This window comes from Camponotus floridanus, unplaced genomic scaffold (genome assembly GCF_003227725.1).
Source record: "Camponotus floridanus strain SB8 unplaced genomic scaffold, Cflo_v7.5 scaffold1, whole genome shotgun sequence".
NCBI classification, from domain to species: Eukaryota; Metazoa; Arthropoda; class Insecta; order Hymenoptera; family Formicidae; genus Camponotus; species Camponotus floridanus.
The window spans coordinates 4525164-4543774 of NW_020229214.1; the positions used below are offsets into that span (position 1 = coordinate 4525164).

At 39.1% G+C, this 18611-nt stretch overlaps 1 protein-coding gene across 11 annotated transcripts in view; it reads right to left on the reverse strand.

The window, feature by feature from the left end:
• Positions 1–18611, reverse strand: part of LOC105256480 (zinc finger and BTB domain-containing protein 20) — a 100178-nt gene that overhangs the window by 46267 nt on the left and 35300 nt on the right. The window lies entirely within an intron of this gene.

An 18611-nucleotide genomic window follows, 5' to 3' on the forward strand; every position in this document is an offset into this window, starting at 1 on the left:
GAGGTTAATATCAAATATATGAAAGATATTCGCGGGAAAAATTATTCTCCGGAATATTCGAAACATTTTTATAAGGCACACAATATTGTGTTTATTATTGATTTCAGACATTTTATCCGTAGAAACGTTTTGCGCTTGATTATTACTATAAAAATTTGATACATCTAAGAAAAGCACCAGCAATATTTGAAATCGAGAAGTACATTATTCTTTTACGTCTAATGAGAAATAAAGTGAAATCTCTCCCGAGACTTTTCTGCTAAACGACATTATACGTGGCACAGTATTCTTTGTAGTAAACATAGTTTATCATATTTTGTTACAACGAGATTTAGAATCTTTTTCCTCGGAACGAGAAAAGTTAAAGGCCCATTTAAGCGAAAACAAGAAAGTTCGTCGAGCGAAACGGCAAGTTCGGAATCTAGATCGATGATCCGATTTATTAAACGGTGGATTACGAGAGTCTGCCGTTCGGTAACGGACTAGTAATTTCACTTCCGCGATCGAGAGAGATCTGGAGGATATATAGGACGATCTTGTTTAAACATTTCGCGACAGCAACGCAGTTTTGTGACTCATAAAAGATTATGTGCTAAAGTTAATATTTTCAGTAATAATAAAGGAGAATATTTCGATAATAAAACATGTCATATATGCCGAAAAAGAAAATTACATAAGGTATACGTATTCGTAAAAAAATAATTGATTCATAATAAGATTGACGAAATAATAGTAGTTATACTATGACAATATTATAATACGATTTATATAAATTGTCAAGATAAGCAATCGAGATTCATTTTAATAATCATATAAAATAATCATAGTCGTAAATTACAAAAGTGAAAAGGGGAGTTGAGCCGTATTAAGAATTATTAATTTCGCCAACCGAGTTATTTACTTACAAAACACGAGCTAAACGTGGCTTCTACTTGAACACGAGATTGAGCTTTCTCTGCTGAAAGGTCAGTTACAGTTCGTGCATGTGAAATTCGATCGTCTCGTTGCTGAGAGGCACTCGTCCATCTCTGTACTTTCCACGCGCGAAACCTGACTTTCTTTGTTAGGCAAAAGGGGAGACGAGTTAGTTTCGCGTTTGTATAAGCGATATTTATTGCCGATGTAAAGCATCGATTCTTCAATGCGTGGGATGTAGGAGCTACTTTCTCTCCCTCGACTGAAAATTTTTTCTTAGCCAAATCTAGAGTAGAGTAGAGAAAGAGAGAGAAAGAGTGAGTGAGTGAGTGAGTGAGAGAGAGAGAGAGAGAGAGAGAGAGAGTTTTCTCCAACAAGAATTTAATTAGATACCGCCTGTTCTTTTTCGTAACTTTTTTAATTTCCTACGTTAAATATTTTGATAAGTGAACTTCTAATTAAAATTTTCTACAAGTAAAATTAACTAATTAAGACTTTGTCTTTGCACACCTTTAGTTCATCAAAAAGATTTTAATTATCAATTACAATTCCTATAAATTATATTATCTTTTTAAAAAAAATTCCTATTATTATTACACTTCTCTCTTCTTATAAACAGTATATGTCTAGTATATGAAAAATTCATTTCTTTTTTTATAAATAGTATATGTCTAGTATATGAAAAATTATATTAAAAAAATACAAATACAAAACATATGTTGATTTCTCGTACCTTCAAAATCACAAGATTCCATTCAAACGTGCGTTCTTCTTATACAACGTTTTTATTCCCGCAATTTCGAGGGCGCATCGCTTAATAAAAAAAGGAAAGACCAAAGAAACTCGTCCGACTCGGAATAACACAACGAGGCGCACAGGTAAAAAAAAAGAGAGAATGAGACGGTTCGAAAAATCGATCGGACCGTACTGGATAGGCAAAGAAATACACGAAGGCCGCACGAAGCAAAGCTGTGAACCCGAGAACTGCTAGTCGTGAATCTTCTACAGTCGACTCGAAGCTATACATAAAAATGGCAAGGGCGAGAGAGAGAGAATACGAGAGCGGAGGTGAAATGCCTGCAAAAGAAGCGGAGCAAGGGAGGGATGAAGAAAAAAGAAAAACGATATTGCGACGATACGAGGGGAACCGATGAGTTCGAGAGAGTAGTCCCCTTGCTCTCGTAGGATCGAGAACTATCTCGAAAATTGGCGAGATATCTAAGGAGAGGAGACCAACTAGCTGACCGGCCGATCGGAGCCGGGACCAGACTTGCGCCAGACGAATTAAAAAAAATAAAAGAGCATTGTCTTACATCGGTGGTCGCGATCGAGGGTCTCGAACCTCGATCGGAAACCCCGAGCAGGATTATCGCGGTTTTCTTTCCACTACAACGAGAGCCTTAGCCTGTCTTATTCGTGTAAAAGGCGAATGCTAAAGATATCCGAACCTGCGTTTGACAAGTGATTTAGAGCCGGTTTTACCGAGCTCGGTTAGCACCGAGCGCGGTTAATGAAATTTCATTTCTCTGCGTATGGCATTACGTAATATATGACGCTATATGTTACGCTATGTGTATCTAACACTTTACGGTATAGTAAATAACGCTGTCATAATTAGCATCACGATTTAGAGAGAAAAAAACAGAGTCAAATTCGATTTGCAATTGTTAAAGCTAATCGATTGCATTGAGAGGCAATAACAAAAGCCAGCTTTTAGGCGGACGAACGATAAAAAATACTCTACCTTTCGTAGTTTTTGCGTCACGTGTAAAGATCTCTCTATTACGTGCCATAAATATTTCTCAAATAGGTTAAACTAGCCAAATTCGCGTCCACAATTGTCGCTAACGATCGCTTATGTGAATAATTCATTTAACAAAAGTATAAATTCGCGGGTAGATGTTTGATAAATTAAATATTTCGATCGAATTTCAATTAACTCGAAACGAGAAATCGATAATTCTTCTCCGATTAAAGTCCGGAAATAATCCAACGGCGAAGGGAGAATTGCGCAAAAATGCCATGCGAGTCCATGAGAAAGACTAGCGCGGTCATTCATTTTCCTGGTACGCTAATGCGAATGACCGGTGGCAGCGTCTTAATACGCGCTGATGAGAACATAAGCAGTCGGTCGCAGCTGTCGACATGGCAAGCGCCGTCGGCCGACCGTCCACCCGTCAAGTGCAATCTACGTGAATATCTAAATTATACACGGTGTCCCGGAACTATCCGCCGGATTGTTTTGCATTTACAAATTTTTCCAGCGTTTCTTGTTTCGAATCCATTCGCGAATTTACCGTAAAAACATCGAGAGTCAAGCTACGGAGTTTTAGTTTTGAGATGTCCGAATGAGAAAGACCCTAAAAAAATTGTTTTCAATTTGAAATCGGATTACGTGTCGAAATGTTTGAAACAAGATAATTGCGAAGAGAGTTATTTTTCTAATCGATGTAATAATTATTACGTTAATTCTCTATGCGTAGATTATTTTTTTCTTTAATTACATTTTTGAGATTAAATTTGTCATCTTCTTCCTCTCTTTATATTTTTCCTCAATTTTTAATAAAATATTTATGAGATGATTTGTCGTTATTTTGCGAGGAAATAATATATAAAACGCGTTAAAATCTGAGGCGAACATTTGCGAATGCTTTCGCGTCAGGCAGAACCATTTAGCGCTAAACGCAAGACTAGAGTAACATATATAGGCAGACGTACAACAGCGGACGAATACCCATAGGCACTGGTTCAGAAGCGCTCCATTATGCTGCCATGAAACAATTGAGCAGAACTATATTCCGTCGTCTGCATCGTACCATCCTACGAAGGGACGAGAGTGCGTTTCATGCATTCGAATATTTAGCGTAAAGTACTTGGTCGAACTAGTTATCGCGCGCATGCGAGCGAGATATCACGTCTCCAACGGAAAGAGGTCTTGACACAACGGAAGAGTCGGTTAAAACTCGATTAGAAAACGAAAACGAGGAATTATTTTAATTATCTTAAAATGGAATAAAAAATATTTATGTAAAAAATTGGCAATATCGTTGAAATTTATTAGAATGTCGCGACTAATAATTTATCAAGTAATATTAATAAGATTCGTTCATTGATGCAGTTTAATGATTCTTTTAAAGATTTTTCTCTCAAGCTCGAATACAAAAATTACAGGTGGTTCAAATCAAATTTCACGCGCGCGCGCACATCTAAAAATTCGATTTTATTTATATTACAGCACGGAAAATATCCAGATTCTTATTTATTGAATCTGCCTTCCGATTGCTCGCTTTTCGTACCTCATTGTGTATCGACGATATTACATTTTACTTCAACGTTCTAGTATTTTTATTTTTACATTTTGCAGTGTCTGGTTAAAGCCTGAAGTGTATGGGAGAGAGACCGAGATAGAGAGAAACTTACTTTGCGGGGGAGCTTCCCATTTACAGGAACGTGTTCGACGCGAATCCGCGGCACATCACACTGTAAAGTCAATGATGATTGGATACTCGCACGCGCGCGAACGACGGTATTCAATCGACATCAATACACACGCGACGGGAGCGAATGTAATTGAAAAGCCGCGCTCGTTCGCTCGAACCGCCAACGAAACGGATTTACAGAGTTTGCGGATTTTTATTGCCGACGATTATTAATAGGGAGTCGGAGTTTCGATTAATTAGAAAGCGCGCGCGCGCGCGCGCGCATCTCTTAATAGCACATTCGGGTTCCTTTGTTCGGATTCTGTTGCCAGGCTATTTCTCGATGTACATGTGTATGCGTATATGTATGTACATAATCGATAAACGTGTTGGCGCGCAAAAATCATATCGCGATTCGCCGTCGTGTTCGACGACAATAACGTAATAAGATCTCAGAAACCATATAACGCGCGCATATATTTTATGCTCCGAGATTAATTCCAAGTATCGCACATACGCATTCCGAAGTATCTCGCAACGTGTATTAAAAAGAATATTATATTTATATTAAGCTAATTTATTTTTATTAAGAAGGAGAAAATAATAGAAATATGCAAATTGAATCTAAAAACTTTAAATATAGTGATATTTACAATGTATTTTTGATATAATTTATTTTTGACAAAATAAAAACACATGTAAAATGTATTCTAGAACAATAAAGAGTGAAATCTATTGTTGGAGGACGCAGATTTTTAACGTACAAAAAATGCTAACATATACATATAGATGTATTTTTAATTTAGCCTCTCTTAAATTAAGATAATTATCTCTTTCTCGTAGAGAGCTCGTTCATTTTCAACGTTAAATATCTTGGTAATGACGTCTCAAATTAAATTTCTGCTGAAATAAAGTCTGTTTTAAATTAATTGAAAAATGAAGTTTTATTTTTTGTATTTAATTACTTATTTATGCTTTTAAAGCGTAAATCATCGTTAATTCCTCGTATTAGACAGTTTTTCAATTAAGCTAATTAAATTTTTGCTAAGAGAAGATTGTCTATAAATTTATTAATCAAATATTAAATCGATATTATGAAACGTCTGAACTTTTGTATTTTCCTTCAATGATAGATTTATCTTGATTTTCTTTTCGATTTTCTCAAAAGAGTAAATAATTAGTGAATCATGACTATAACATTAAAATTGAAATAACACGAATTAAATTTTAATATAAAATGAAAAAAGGACGTAATATTTTATTCATTTAATTATAAATAAGATTTAATTGAATAAAATTTACATTTTCGTTCGCGATTTTTCCGTCAAAATATTTAATATATTTTGAAATTAATTAAATTTAATGAAAATATCATGACATACATTAATTTCTAGCAAAGAAACATTGATCCGAAAATTTGTATAAAAAGAATATCACAAAAATAATGCCGATCTGTATAATACATGTAATATAAATTCGAATTTATATAGTACATATAGGGATATGTATCTGATGATTCTGCCAAATACACATTACATGTTTCGACGTAAATAGCTCGACTCGAAAACTGTTGGTCGAGAATTGTTATCGATATTTAAATTATTTTAACTACATTTTGTGTGCTGTGTAACCGGAGAAAACGAATCGAGGTACGCAGAGAGAACGAGCGGGTCGTGGGATGAGAGGACAGCGAAACTAAAAGAAAGGAAAAAAAACAGAATAGAAAATAGAACGAGAAAGTTGATCAAAGCCGAAGAATAGAATTCACGAAATAGAAGGGAGAAAAGATTGAAAAGTATGCGGATAAAAAGTGCAGGACAAGCGCGTTACATTATCGAATGATGCTCTATGCGAGTGATAAAACGATGTTATCACTAGACACCCCGACTAGATGTACCGAATGTCTCAAAATCAAATCTTACATTTTTAAATTTCGATATTCGACTACCTACAAGACATTTGGTATTGAAACTTTCGATCCTTAAAACGTAGTATTTAATTTTTGTAAAGACAGATTATCATTTTAATATTGTCCGATAAGAGAGATATATCCCTTTGTTCGTCAGATTCGACGTCTGTACACGAGGAAGGCGTATCGGATTTTAATTTTAGACGGTAAAGGTTAAAGCTTGGCCAAAAATCGTCGAAAAGTAGCGTCCAATTACGTTTTGGTAGAGTTATTTTATTTTCGATGAGGAAGAGTATCGCATTCAGCGAATTCAACATTCCGCGGAGGGCGCACGCGGACGAAAACGCGCGAGCATAATGGGAGCGCATACATGGGGCTCAAGTGCACGAGATGCGCGCGTGCAGAATGTGAAGAATAGCGTGCACGCGCGCATTCGACTCGGCTCGGCCGCGCTCGGTGCTGCACGTTTTTCGAAATACAGAGAAAAGTTATGAAATATCGCGAGCAGCAAGCGAAACTTTTAATGCGCCGCGGTCCGGTGTAGCTGGTTCGCGCTCTACCTCGCCTCCCCCTTATATAGGATATACACCTGCCTGTACGAGAACCCGTCGTTATACCGAGTGTGGGAGGAAGGGAGGGGGAGAGGAATGGCGGGAGGAAGCGTGCAACTTTTTTATTAAAAAAGTTTTTCGAAATAAAAATCAGACTCCCTCGTAGCACGCGCACATGTGCAGATGCACAGACACAGATTCAACCCGCGTGTACACGCGCACAAAGGTACTTTCGAGGAGTTGTGTGCTCGCAACGATCGTACTGAAGGATATGTTTTAAAGGACGCATTCGAAAGTCGGATATTGCAATCGAATCTGGTAATATCAAAAATATAAATTTTGTTATTACGTCAGAAAAATGAGGCCGAGTGCTTTGAAAAATTTTTAAAAGGTTATTTAAAAATGTGTAATTTTAAAAATTTGATATTCGTTTTTCTAATTTTCTCGTCTTCGTTTTCGTATAAAAAAATATGACATATTTAATTAATATAAAATATTTAATCAATTTTATAAATAATTGTATAGAATATATATATGCATGTATATTGGAAATGAGGTTAAAGTGAATTTTCATCTTAATTGAAATGGTACTGCAATTTTTAGTTATAGATCACTCCTATAATGCAAAATTCATCAAATATTATTAAATAATCGAAACTTTAATCTCGCTAAAATTCAAGTGACTTTAATCTCATTAAAGTTTTAATGTCATTTATTCTCAATTTTTTTCATCACACTTTTTTATTTTTTCATTTGTCGAAATATTCTATAATATATATCCCTAACATCGAACGAGGAAATTTGCAAAAAAGGTCTCTCGCTAAAGAAGAAATATAGAGCTATGTATCGTCGTGCATTCAAAAACGCGAAAATAAGGTAGAAACGTATATTACCAATTTATATTATCAATGTGGCCCGGATAACCGGAGGCTACATAGGAAAGGCCAGGGGACGTTCTTTTTCTCGGGAGGAAAATAATTTTGTTCGCGATGGTTAACGAGAACGACAACGATCGACGTTGCCCCGTTCCACGGAAATCGCGCTCTCTTCGTCATCCCTCCCTCTTTCTCTTCCACCCATCGCACACACGTACACGTCCGTGCCATATACGCGCACACACGCATATACACATGCATGCATATACATAGACGCACTGTTTCGCCTTACCACCCTAAAATCCTCCACCCGATTTTAATCTCCGACCGACGAAGCTTTTAGCTACCCCCCTTCGCGCGCTCTCGCTCGCCGGGGTACAGTAAAAAAAGTAGAACCACTCGGCGGGGTGAGAAAGAGAGAGAGAGAGAGAGAGAGAAAGAGAGAGAGAGAGAGAAGGAGGGGACGCGATGGGGCGGTTCGCCGCGTCTTCTTCGGGGCCGTTCGCTCTTTCGTGCGGGAGAAACATTTTTCTATCATATAAATAAAATTTTTTCCGATAGCCGCCGCGCTCGCTCGTTCTCGCGAAACAAACAAACAAACCACTCGCCACCACCGGGCGAACGAACGAACGAACGAACGAACGAACGAACGAACGAGCGAGCGAGCGAGCGAGCGCGTATCGGGGTTGGCGAGTGGCACGTCCGCCAGGTTCTTCCCCCCCTCAACCCCCCTCGATATGGGTCAAACTGAAACCGCGCGCCACCCCCGGGCCCTCCGGGCCGGCGAATCCGCCCCTGTACCCTTTCGCGTGCAAACACACAATACTCACCGCGCACATATAGTTACACGCACGCATACACGTACGATACAATAGTCGGGCACACACGCGGGGCGCGCATACAATCGGAGAAACTGCGAAAGCGACGGCGTCGCGGTCCCATGGCGGAAGAGCGGGGGTGAAAGAAGAGAAGAACGAAGAGGACGGAGCACGAGACGGCGGCGGCGGCGGCGGAGGTGGCTCGTTCGGGGGATCTTTATCAAAGTCAACGCACGCCGGTCACCATGGCAACGAAATTGGATTTTTTTTTCGAAGTTTTTTCGGCCCTTCTCGCCGGCGCCCATTCCCCCGAGAAGGGGGGGCGGCAGCGGCGGCGGCGGTGGCGGCGGCGGCGGCGGCGAGGGAGGCTCGACGGAGGAAACGGCGGCAACGGCAGCAGCAGCAGCAGCAGCGGCAGCGGCAACGAAGGCAAGCAGGGTGCGCGGGGGGACGGATAGGGTACGGAGAAGGAGGGAGCGAAGAAGAGAAACGGAGAGAGAGATGGAACGAGAGTATCGAGAAGGTCGGGGAGACTCTGACGAACGGCGACCGGGGAAGCCAATAATTCGAATTGAGAACAGCCAATGGCCGTGCATCTGATTTTTTGTCGTATCATCGCCGAGGTCGTCCGCCCTCTCCCGCCTCGTCCGCTTCGCGCGCCGTCACCCCCCCGCGCCATCGTTCGCTCGCCACCCCCGTTCTTCTCCGTTCTCCCCCGTTCTCCCCCGTCCCGCCGCGTCGGTCGCGTCGACGAAAGGGGCCGCGCTCTCTGCCTGACTTTTTGTAAAAACTCCCTCTCCTCTTTCCCCGCTTTCCTCCGCCGCCATCACCTCTATGTCCTCCTCGTCCTCTACCTCCTCCGTCTACTCTTCTCTTCCTTCTCCTCCTCCGCCTCCACTTTTTAACTCTTCGTTGTCCCGTCTCTCCTATGGTGTTTTGCTGTACACGCTCGGATATGCGGCGTAGATATATCGCGCCATCGCGGCGAAGAATTTCCAATATGATGGGAACGCGGGTACAGTCGCTCTCGATTTTCTTTTTCTTTTTCTTTTTCTCTTTCTCTTTCTCTCTCTTCCCCTCTCCCTTTCGTCCTCCCTTTTCGCCGGGACACGTCGCCGTGTTATCGCGAATTCCGAGAGGAAGGGCACAGCCCGCAACCGGTTGCTTGAGGATTATGCTTGCGTTATGTCGCACTCGGTGATGATTCGTCGAGTGGGCACATTGTTGAGTTCCGTGGCGCGTATGCGATGAATAATCACATATTGTCACGTACAATTGCAGAAAGTGATACAGTAAAAGAAAGAAGAGAAGAGAGAACTCTTTTCGGCTAAAAAAATACCGCGAGAGGATTTCGGTATCATAATTAATAGCATTTTGCGCAATCATGAGAATTTTTATCCGACTGAAAATTATTTCGCTGAAATATACTGAAATTTTAAATAACAAGCTTGGCGGAAAAATTCGTTTTACGAATATCGTAGGATAAAAGAGCTAAAAATTGATTCTTTAATAAATGTTTTAATAAAAACGTTCGTGTCGCGCTAAGCCGTTGTTTAGAATTGACGATTACTTCAATTTTATATTAATTATTCCAATTTCTCGCATCAGGAAATAACGAAAAATTTAATATTATGTAAAATTCCGCGTAAATATAAATTTCATTAGCTTTTCTTACTATCGATATTTATGTTCTCGATTTTTCACTCGCAGCTTGTTTACGCTCTAATCTAGTCGTCGTATTATTGCATCGCGATATATAACTCTCGGAGAGAGAACCTTATAAGATCCTGGACTATAACGGACACATTATTCATCCGTTCGCGTTTATAAACGTTCATAAGCGAGATATGAAAACTGCATCTTAATATATCCTACTCTCCCGAAGAATAATGTGTCTCGACTCGCTCGGGTCGTACATTTCGTCCGGACGAGATCCCGAAAAGAACATAGAGAGAAAAAGGGAGCGGACTAGACGATTTTCAAGCCCGTCCTCGCAAAATTACCATCCGAGAGGTGGTTTCCGCGTAACGAAGTGCGGTCGCCGCCTCTCGCATTTCCGGACGCTTCCAAGAAGAACGACTTCTGTGAAACTTGGCCGAGAGCTTCGTGTCGTACGGCGGCGCCGATGAAGTTGGATAAAATTCATTTCGCAATTTAGCCGCCAACAAAAACCGAAGCAAGCCGGCTACGAGAGGCAACGTTGCGAAAACCTTCTGCTCTCTTATTAAAGTTTTCGATACTTGCCCGGCCAACTTTCGTTCCTGTATCTTTATTCATCGACGTCAATTGTCATGAAAGCGCGCGACCGAGGAACTGTATATATTATTCTTATTCTTGCGAAGCGCCAGATGAAGAATTCAACGACGAGTTATTGGAAATTGTGCGAGACAAACGCGAATGTATAGAGATGTAAAACCGCACAATTGTATGATACAAAAGACGGTCTAAATAGTTTTCAAATCGTTTGAAATATTGTTTAAAGAATATTTTCTTAAGCCGTTTATTTAGCCATTATTAAATCAATTATCGTTCATAGAATCCTAGCAATATTAATTGAGATCGATTCCAGGATATCAGATTTAAAAAACATGTAAACATTGAAGTTCTTTTCAATTTACGGATAAAGAATTAGATAGCACGTCAAGTTTATCGAGAATCAAATTATAGTTTTAACGTCTAAAAGATCAGCCGAGCTGAGGAGTAAAGCAATTAATAAAGAATGACTTACTTTGTTTGCACATCCATCGAATTCTATAGGATATTAATTTATCACGTCAAGCAGGTGATACACGATAAGTTAGAGTTTTCGTCGTTGGATATAACCAGCTTAGAAAATAATAGAACACGCGATAACCTTTCTCAGCGAACTCGTTAGATGCACCGAGCTATCTATTATTACAGAAGCCGTTCTAGAGCAAATACTTTCTGCAGACTCTGAAGGATAAAACTTGTAAAAGCTTTAACTTTACAATTAATTTTAGCATTTCAATAAATTAATCTTTAATGATTCAAAACGTATAAATAAACAGTTTTATTAATTAGAAATTTATTTGACAGATAAGATTCTCTCTCTGAAAATTGAATAATTATAAATGTTTCATTTATTTTCCAGCTCGTGACGACAAAATTTTTGTATACGTCTTCAAAACAGCAACAATATCATTACGTTAATATAAAGAAAATTAACGTTCGTGTAAATATTTTTCCTAAAAAAACTTTTACTCCAGGATACGAGGCAATTCTATTCAAGTGTCAGTCGAGTCAAGTGTTATACCAGTTTTTAGCTTCGCCGGAACTCGAGAGAACGACACGTGGATTGTCCTTTCCAGGATCTCGTGAATATCGCGTAGTATATCCGAGCGATGTATCTAAACTCTCCTTATTCCCACCTCTTGCCTCGTCGTTTCTACCGTGGGTTCAAAGCTCGTGCGGGAAAAAGTGCGGGAATTTCCGGCGCGATTCGAGCGCATTCCTCGGCAACCTCGAGCTTCGCGAGCGACTACAACGCGCGTATTCGCATTCAAATGGAAAATAATAACTTTTACGATTCGTCTTATAAATTATTTCGTTCGCCATCTCGAAGGATTCCTGTCGATCTTTAAATTCTTGAGAAATGCAGTTTTTCTCTCCGGTTTAATATCTCGCTTCCTTTGGCATAAGACGCTTGCTCCGTGCAAATATGTATATGTAAAGATACAAACGATTATACGTTTTACACTCGTTTTTGCACGACGGGAAGAATCGAGAGCGGAAGCGGCGTGCTTCGGAGCACTGAAGCGCATGTCGAAACGACCTTGTCCGCTGCACTCGATCGCCGGCGTTGTTCCCTTTCGAGATTGCCGAGTTGTGAACGAACCGGCGAAAAGATCGGCCTTTCGGATACGCAGCGCGAGGGTAATAATCGCCGGTTAAGTCCGGTTTCCGGTGGCGAGGCTGTTTACAAAAATACGGCGCGAAATGTCGCGCGCACGTGAGATCTCTAGACGCGTCGTGCGCGAAACGCGACACCCGGCAACACGAGAATCCACGTGCGAATGTGAAAACGCGCCGCTAACCCTTCCCTACGCGTTGTTTTACAACATTACGCAGTCGTCATGTAGCAGAGGAGACCTTACTACTCTGCAGCGATTACAATTCATAACCAACGCACCGCGAGAGTTTCCACGATCTCCCGTGTGGAAATTTTATACAGGCTATAACCGGGCCCTATAAAGGTTTTCTAACTTTATTTGAGGCCCGAGTTAGGACGCCCATCTTGGCCCAATCTCGAGATGTCACGCTCTTTTATCTGGGGTCCTTATTGCTTTTCAAACTTGGGTCAATATAAAAATTTTGGCTTGGGCCAATGTTGGCTTTGTAAATCGGGCCCATATTACTCAAAAAAATGTTTTGCTAATGTAGGTAGATTTCTAGATGTCGCAACCAAAATTTATCGCTATTTTTTGTATCTGATAGAATATCGTTTGTCACAGCTAGAATTTATAGCAGTAACATTCTAGCAATATCTGCTAGAAAATTTAGGATTATATATTCATTTGTTCTTGCTGCTAGTATTTTCTGTGTACTACAGCCAAATTTTATAACAAGTATGGATTGATCATAATATGGATAGACGCCACAGAAAAACTTTCTTTCTAAATTTCACAAACAGTTCAGATATAAATTCTGTCTCTGTCATTTAGATTGATTACGTGCAACATACATACAATAATACAATATTTGCTAATCGTTTATCTCCCTCAGTTAATTTTTCGCACCTAGAAAATTTTTGCTATAGTTGTAAGATCATTTTTTTTGAGTGATATATATATATATATATATATATATATATATATATATATACATACACACACACACACACACACACATTATATATGGGCCCGACTTACAAAGCCAACATATATATATATATATACAGGGTGTCTGCTAAATATGCGGCAAAAATTCAGGGGGTGATTTATTGGGTTATTTTAAGACTTTTTTGTTATCTGATGATTTTCGAAAAAATGCTTTGTTTCGAAAATAAAAGCAATAAAAGTTTTTTGACCAATTTTTCGAAAAAATGCTTTGTTTCGAAAATAAAAGCAATAAAAGTTTTTTGACCAATTTTTTTTTTTTTTTTTCTTGTAATTTTCAATAATTTTGTTAAAAAACCTGTATCGCCTGTTATCTATGGAATAAAAAATTGGTCAAAAAACTTTTATTGCTTTTATTTTCGAAACAAAGCATTTTTTCGAAAATCATCAGATAACAAAAAAGTCTTAAAATAACCCAATAAATCACCCCCTGAATTTTTGCCGCATATTTAGCAGACACCCTGTATATATAAAAGATAATACATTATAATATATTATATTATTGCTAATATATTATTGCTGCGTGAATTAAATTTTAATAAGCTCCTTATTAACTCATTGAAATCGTGTTAAGTGACGATTCTTCTAATAAATAAATATACAGTGATTTTAAATTATATCAATATATTTTATATATTTCTCATATAATTAAATAATACTTTGTAAGTACATTATTGGCCCTGTATGGGCATTACTAAGGCATCCAAAATAAGAGCTTGCCAAATTTAAGCCCATTTAGGGCCTAGTTAGGACCTAGTTTTTTATTTTTTTTTAAATATTATTTTTATTTATATGCTTAGAGTCTTTTTCTGATCTGATTAGATCATCAATGTTTTCCTCAAGACATTTTAATTTAAGTATGTCCAACTATAGCTATTACAGAGGAGCCAGTTCTTGAGGAAAACATTATCTAACCTAATCATACCCGAGACAGGTTCTAAGCATACAAATCGAAATAACATTTAAAAAAAATGAAAACTAGGTCTTAACTAGGTTCTAAATGGACTTGAATTTGACAGGCTCTTATTTTGAATGCTTTAATAATACTGGCCCCGTATAGGCATTAAGTATTGAATATAGGACGCCCGGATAAATTTCCACACGGGCTATCGTCTGGCACGTGATAAATTTTTCTCGCTTTTCGATGGAAATTTAGAGATTTGGAAATATAAAAAAATCTTTTCCAGGAAATTATCTATCTTATCGTATCTTAAATCCAAATCTTTATAAATCCACCAAATAAGATAAAATGTTGAGAAATAAATTAAGAATGTCTATAGATAAGAATAAAAATGTAGACAAAATATGATAAAAAAATGTGACATAAGTAAATATAAAAAAGATAATAGAGTGAAAAAAACATTGTCACATATTTCTGACTTGTGTATCATTGAGTAAACAGAAAAAGAGAAAACGTGGGTAATCGAGTTGTTTTCCAAACGTCCAAAGACTGTAAACTTTCCCTGAAAATTTCGAGATTTTTTTGTCTCCTCTTATAACAGAACAAACCATTTAAATAATGTAACTGGATCTGTTATGTTAGACACGCTCTCCCGTGAACTTGTCTCGGAAACGAGAAACATGATTAAAACCGCTGTTGGACGCGCTGAAAACGGCTCATTCCGTGGGCTGAACGTGTTAAGCGTAATCGCGTGGTATGCCATGCTCGTAGACAGCTGATTTTTAACGTCCGCGAAGGATTCAATTTTTCCGAGGCGCATTATTCATAGCGCATTACCGCTAACCGCGCACCGTATTCCGGTACGGAATTACCGGTACGCACGCATGCGCTATTATGCACGGCAACTTGTTCAACGACGCCCACTTGTTCAAGCCGCCAGTCCCCCTTTGTCGACGTACAAATGCGCCGTAATTAGAAAAGTGTACGCGTATAAGCGTGCATGTTCGTTGACACTATCAGACTTCCCGTCTCTGGCCTCCCTCCCCCGCGGAGAAGAACGCGGTTGCATTCAATATTTTATGCACCGTGCTAGGCGAAGCGTCGCCCGCGCTCTCGCTTTTCTTCTCTCCCTTACCGTTATTATTCGTGTCATCCATCTGTGTAAGCACACCGCGGTCGACTATAGCCAGTGGATGAACTCTGCCTCGCAATCGATCGATTCTCCAATTTCCCGGTGTCTTCTTACATGCATTTCTGCACGCGACAATCTTTCTTGCTCGGCCCGAGTGATAAAATCTTTTCGCCGCTTTTAACGATTTTTCCCCGGGAAATCAGATTGAAGATTCGATAGGGAGGCAAATTGGTCACGTTCTAAAAATATTTCTCGACGAACGGAAGCGTAAAATTTCAAAGACTATTCAACGCGAAATAAAAACGCGAAGTAAAAGTAATAGTGAATTGGGAAAATGTAAAAATTGCACAATTTAACGATTTTTTAAAATTAAATTTTGCAATTAAATATGTTATAATTTATAGAAAAAGAGATTTTTTATTAAAGCACGCTTGCAAGATATTTATAACGAGATGAGAGAGCGGATGTGCGATTTGAAATATTTAAATTTAATCTTGTATCAAACATAAAATAGTCTCGTCTCATGTAAGTAAAAAAATAATAGCGCGCGAAATCTCTCCAACGAAAGAAATTAGAAATTTCTATTCTGCCGTGTTAAACTGATTTTCGGAGAATCGATTGTGCCATTAAAATGCAACAGGTTTTCGAGACGGGACGGATCCGAGTCCTCTCGATCTTGCAGAGCATTCCATCGAGCGGATCAAGGTCTCGCCCTTTTCATGCTATTGAATAGCGAATGACTTCGCTTTTCAATTCTTGACTCGTATATAATTTTCACAAGATAAATAATAACGTAAAGATAAATTATATATATTTTATTTATAAATCTTTAAAAAATTTAAATTTAATCTCGTATCAAACTCCAAAATAATCTCGTCGCGTAACCGGGTTACTCTTTCTCTCTCTCTCTTTCTTTTTTTAATGAACACTTTCATTGTTTAGCGAAAAGTTTGCGAAATGTTCAGATATTTAGATACTCATGTTTTATCATAATTAAATACGATTGTGTATAAATTAAGATAGGAGATAAATACAGCGCGCTGATTCGCGCAAACATGTCAATGGCTCCTTGATGCGTACAACTGACCCTTCTCGCGCTTATGGTAGCTTGTAATCTCGGTTGTAGACCCGTTTATCTGTCACTGCGCCAGTCGCAACTGTCGTTTCCATCGTCAGCGAATCATAAAATTTCACTAACCTGATATACGATATACAATTCGCTACGTCTCGCTCGTATATACTATACGACGCAATCAAAACGAGTATAATGAAAAGCGATGCAGTATCCTCGTAAACAGGTAATAAGACGCTGTTACCAGCGTTCCATGGCTACATGTATCCTTGAGTTGAAAATACTTATCTGACGAATTTCAATCGGCAAGATTATGGATACGTGGGAATAAACGCGAACGTTATATGGCCCGATAATACTACAACCTCTGATATTCTATTGTATTTTAATATTTGTGTCGCTACCCATTTTTCTATCCTCTACTCCTTTCGTAATTATTTCTTTATATCGTGTCATTATCGCGTATATCATTTTAATCATTAAGAATGCATCTTAACTTTTTCGTAAAATTTTCATGCAATCGTAAATTTGAATAAGATATGCTTTACTTTATTCTCTTTCTTCTTTTTGCAATTGTAATTTTCTGAAATTATGTTTCATTTTATCAAGATATTTATTTAATATTTTTAACGATATATCTTTTCCTACTATTTGAAAATTTCATTTACCAAAACAGATAAGATATCAGTTTGCGGATTCGGAAAGATTATAAGAAGAAATTATTTTATATCATTATAATTAAAAAAAAATGTTTTCGAACTTTTATGAATTTAATGGCTTATTTTTTCCCTTAATTAAATATTTCCACAAATTAACATTATTATATCTAAGACATTTATGCCGCGTTTTATTGTACTTACTTAAAAAATATTAATTTCGAGAATCATGAATTTTTATTATTTTTATCTTACGCAATTCGACATGATTTATCATCATTACGCATAATTCTTCCCACTTGTCGCTTGAAAATTTTCCTTCCCTCGCCCAATCTCCGACGAATTGACCGCGTCACGTGACGTCCTCGCTTTCTAACATCGGCGGGGAGGAAAAAAAAATCGAATCACGGCGAGCCCGATCGATTCGCACAGCTGGTTTCCTGCCGCATACGCAAATGCGTATTTACATACGTATGTATATATAAACGTGCAGCGTCACGCACGTGCGTGTGCTCTTTCCCGTTCGCACGCGCGCGCTCGTTTGTATGCACGTATGACGTAGCCCTCGATGTGTGCAATGTCGCTGCGTGAAACGCAACGCGCGTACGCGTAGCGTGGCCGCCGAGGGACCGCACGTGTGTTGGATCTATTCGCCTTCTCGTCCCTCTGACCATTTATTCGCCCTTTCTCTCTCTCTCGCCCCGCTCCGAGGAAACAACGCGCGCGATTGGCCGTCGCGACTACTCTCACCGTCCCGACCCACCGCCAGTCCACGGACGACCCATTCCATTCAGTCACCCGAACGGACTCGAATGTTACTACCACGTTATCCACATCGCGTCCTATCTCCCTCTCGCTCGCTCCCTCGCTCCCTCTCTCTGTCGCGCTCAGCGAAACGTGTCTTTCTCGCATCAAGGCGTTTTCTGTCGTCTCTCTCTCTTTCGCTCGCTCGCTTGCGTCGTACATGCGGAGCAACGTGCGTCGCGGAAACGTTCGTACAGGTTTCTAACCTGACCTAGGCGAGCGAGGCATGGCCAGGGGCGAGAGAACCCGACGCAATGTTATCCGGTGTTGGAAGACCGGCGAAGGAAGACTGAAAGAGAAGCGGATGGGAAAGGAGAAAAGAGGATTCGGCTACCTTCTTCCATCGAGGCCAGACGGATCTTTATCAACGACCCTAAACGACGATCGTCACTCGCTTTTTGACCCTAAACGACCATCGACGATCGTCTTTGCTTAAAGGACGGTCCGTCCAGTGCTTTTTATTATGTCGGGATGCAAATTTGCGCGGCACAATAGTCCTAATAGAGTCCTTTAGGTTTTCAGTTCCACTTACTGGGCAAGATGTTTTATTTTCTTTTAAATATTCTCGAGAGAATTCAAAAAATTGCAGATACAAAAATAAAGAAGCGAGGATAGATTACAAAACGCACATGTATCTTAGGCTTTGACGACAGAGACTTCTAACAAACTTAATTATAATTTGAGCTGTATAAGCAAAATATAT